This window comes from Cebus imitator, unplaced genomic scaffold (assembly GCF_001604975.1).
Source record: "Cebus imitator isolate Cc_AM_T3 unplaced genomic scaffold, Cebus_imitator-1.0 Scaffold111, whole genome shotgun sequence".
NCBI lineage: Eukaryota > Metazoa > Chordata > Mammalia > Primates > Cebidae > Cebus > Cebus imitator.
Window position 1 is genome coordinate 5,531,368 of NW_016107426.1, and position 4,263 is coordinate 5,535,630.

Sequence of the window (4,263 nt, forward strand, 5' to 3'; positions counted from 1 at the left end):
TTTAGAGACAGAGTCTCACTCTGTTGCCCAGGCAGTGGCTCGATCTCTGCCCACTGCAACCTCCACTTGCTGGGCTCAAGTGATCCTCCTGCCTCAGCCTCCCCAGTAGTTGGGATTACAGGTGCACACCACGAGTGAAGTGCTTTCAAAGCACCTCAGTGGGTCTCTCCATGCTCCCCATTTTCAATAGACAATCTTCCCTCATTTGCTGAGAAACTAGAAGCAAATTAAGAAGAATGTTCACAAAGTTTTGCCACCCCATCTAGACACACACTGTGTCACCTTCGTCATTCTGCCTTCCTTTCTGTTACTCTGGGTGAATTGTCTGCATTCCTATCTAAAGACCAGCCTTCCACTTGCCTTCTAGGTCCCATTCCTTCTGACCTTAGTGACTTTACTGCAGTGATTTTCCTCTCTCCGGCATCACCAGTTTTTTCTTCTCTAATGGATAATTCCCATTGACAAACAAATACACTATACTCGCTCACAGTATACAAAAGAAAATTCTCCCGAGACCTCACTCTGCCACCTCCCAACCACTATTCCTTGAACCTCCCCCTTGAATTTCAGGCCCATGGACTCCCCTCCCCATGAAACACTTCCACATGGATATCTAAAATGCAGCTCAAAGGTACATGTTCAAACGGAGCTCCCAGCCTTCCCCCAAAGCTGCTCTTCATGCAGTCTTCCTCATCACAGCCAATGGTATGCCATACTTCTAGCTACTCAGTTCAAAAACCCCTGCCTCCTCTGTTGTTCTCGTTAGAAAATCGTGTCATTTTACTGCATCTACTTTTGAACAACATGACGTTTCATCCACTGGACTGCTACCTCCTGGTCTAAGCCACCATCTCCTGTCTTCTAAATCACTGCAGCAGCTTTCCAGGCAGCCCCCTGCTACTTCCACTCTTATCTCCCTTCAATCTATTCTCAGCACAGCGGCCAGGATAAGCCTTTTACTTAATTATTCATTTATTTGTTATTTTTGAGATGGAGTCTTGCTCTGTCGCCAGGCTGGAGTGCAGTGGTGCAATCTCAGCTCACTGCAACCTCCGCCTCCCGGATTCAAGTGATTCTCCTGCCTCAGCCTCCCAAGTGCTGGGACTGTAGGCGCACGCCACCATGCCCGGGTAAGTTTTGTATTTTAAGTAGAGACGGGGTTTCACCCTGTTGGCCTGGATGGTCTCGATCTCTTGACCTCGTAATCTACCCTCCTCGGCCTCCCAGAGATCTGGGATTACAGGCGTGAGCCACCATGCCCAGGCCAGAATAAGCCTTTTAAACATAAGATGCCTCTCCTCTGCTCTATCCCTCCAGTGACTCCCCATCTCATACAGTGCAAAAGTCAAGAGTCCTTACAATGATAACTATGACATATATACTTGACTTACAGGGATATATAGACAGATATATCCCTATACGACCTGAGCCCATCTCTAACCTCGTTGCCTTCGGTTCCCTCCTCATGCATCTCACCCCAGCTGTACTGGGCTCCTGGCACGAACATACCAAGCATGCCTCTGCTTCAGCATCTTTGCCTTTGCTCTTCCCTCTGCCTGGGAAGCTGATCCCCCAGAGATCCTTGAGAATCCTGGAGGGCCCACTCTCCTGTGTCAGGTCTTTGTACACATTCACCTTCTCAGTGAGGCCTTCCCTGGTGCCCTAGATGAAACTGCACATCCTCCCACCTCACAAACCAGATGCTCTACCTTCTCGTCCTGTTTTCTTTTCCTCCATAACATTGTCTAGCATACTCTGTTAGCTCCATGAGAGCAGGGAGATTTTTGTCTTTTTTGTTCACTACTAAATTCACATGCCCAGAACAGTGCCTGGTCTATAGCAGTCACTCAAAAAATATTGCATGAAGGCCAGGCGCAGTGGCTCATGCCTATAATCCCAGCACTTTGGGAGCCCAACGTAGGCAGATCACCTGAAGCCAGGAGTCTGAGACCAGCCTGGCCAACAGGGTGAAACCACATCTCTACTAAAAACACAAAAATTAGCAGGGCGTGGTGGGGCGTATCTGCAGTCCAGCTACAGGAGGTTGAGGCAAGAGAATCACTCAAACCCAGGAAGCAGAGTTTGCAGTGAGGTGAGATGGCACCACTGCATTCCAGCCTGAGCAACAGAGCAAGACTCTGTCTCAAGAAAATCAAAAAATTGCATGAATTAACGAAATTTGTTTCCAAACCTAACGCCTGATGTTGGTGAGGGTGCATGGCTACGTGTATTCCCATATTCTGCTGATGAAAACATAAATGTTAACAACTTTCTGGTGGCTAGTTGGATAATAGGAATCTAAAATCCTAAAAACATAGATATTATTCAACAGCAACTTCACTTCTGTAATTGAGTCCAAGGAAATGATCACAGATATGTGCCAAAAAGTATATGCAGGGATATTTATTGCAGTACTCTCTGCAGTAATGAAAAATTGGAAACAAGCCTAAATGTCAAACAAAAGAGATATGGCAGGATAAACTACAATATGGAGCCTCTATACAGTGAATTCTGTTCAGCTAGTCATGATATTACAGGACATCATAGAACAACGTGCAGTGTTAATAATAGATATTAGAGAATAAAATCAAATTTCGTGAGATAACAATGTTTGCAGAGGAAACAACTGGGAGTGCCTTTATCTCTGGATGATAGGATTATGCATAATTTTATTTCCTTTTGTCTGTATTTTCTTAATTAGCAATAATGAAAAGGTATCATTACTATAATAAGAAAACATCATTAATAACAATAGTTACTATTTACTGAGTACTTACAACGTGCTCCACCTGTCCCATCTCAGTCCTCAAAGAGGCACTATGAGGTACTACTATGATTATCCTCATTTTGCAGCTTTGGAAACTGACGCTCAATGAGCTTAAGAATTTGTCCAAGGTCACAGAGTAAAGAGCACCAATTTTGGTCTGTAATCTGAGCTGCTCTAGGGGTAGGATAGATATGAAAAGTTCTCTTTTCTTTGTTTTTGTTTTGGTTTGTTTGTTTTGAGATAGAGCTTCACTCTCTCACCCAGTCTCTGCAGTACTGTGGCATGATCTTGGCTCACTACAACCTCTGCCTTCCAGTTTTAAGCAATTCTCCTACCTCAGCCTACCAAATAGCTGGGATTATAGATGCCCACCACCACGCCTGGCTAATTTTTGTATTTTTAGTAGAGATGGGGTTTCACCGTGTTGGCCAGGATGGTCTCAAACTCCTGATCTTGTGATTTGCCCCCTCAGCCTCCCAATGTGCTGGGATTACAGGCGTGAGATGCCACACCTGGCCCTCTTTTCTTTTATGATCCAAAACAGACACAACCTCACAGCCAACCAGATCAGGGGTCACCAATTCCTAACTGAATTTTCATGTGACTGCTGCACTTCAATTCTGTTAGCAGCTGCCACAAGCCTCTGACCCCCTCTTGCCTCTGCTTCCGAAACAGCGGCTTCCTCCCTCACTACGGTCAGCTGCGCAGAACATGCAAGTGATGACTGTGAACATCTCCAGAGCTTCTCAAGCACCTCTATAGTTAATGAATTAAGAGACTCCAGAATAATAACCACGTAAATGTAATATGCAAAAATGCAGCATATTTACAGTGTGTCAACTAAAGAAAGACTTTTTAAAATTAAGATCTCTGACCTCACCAAGTAGAAACTTAGAAAAAAAAAAAGTTGGGCAAACAGCTTAAGGCCTGGGCTGATCATTCCTACTGAGGAATGGAGAAAAATTTATAAAATGACTATATGTTTCCATATAACTACAAAAGGCTTCCAACCTTTTAATTACTGCATTAAACATGCTGGCCAGGTGTGGTGGCTCACTCCTGTAATCCCAGCACTTTGGGAGGCCAAGGCAGGCGGATCACCTGGGGTCAGGAGTTCGAGACCAGCCTGGCCAACATAGCAAAACCTTGTCTCTATAATTAATAAATAAATAAGCAAGCAGCAATGTAATAAATGTAGTAAATATATGTTAAGAAAACACTTCTTCATTATGCAGTTACCTTTTTCCAGGAAGCTAAAATCACTAAAAGAATTTGATTCCATACATACAAGGCAAGTGGCAGAAACCGAGGGCCAATTCTACACCCAAAAAGTTATGGCATTAATTGGCAGAGGATTGCCCAACTCAATACAAGTTTTGATTGAGCGCATTATATTGCTAATACCATTAAAGGCTCCAAGAATAATGAAACAAAAAAGAAAGAAGGAAGATAAAGAAGAGGAAGAAGGGAAAACGGCATGTTTCTGTCCTAAAGGT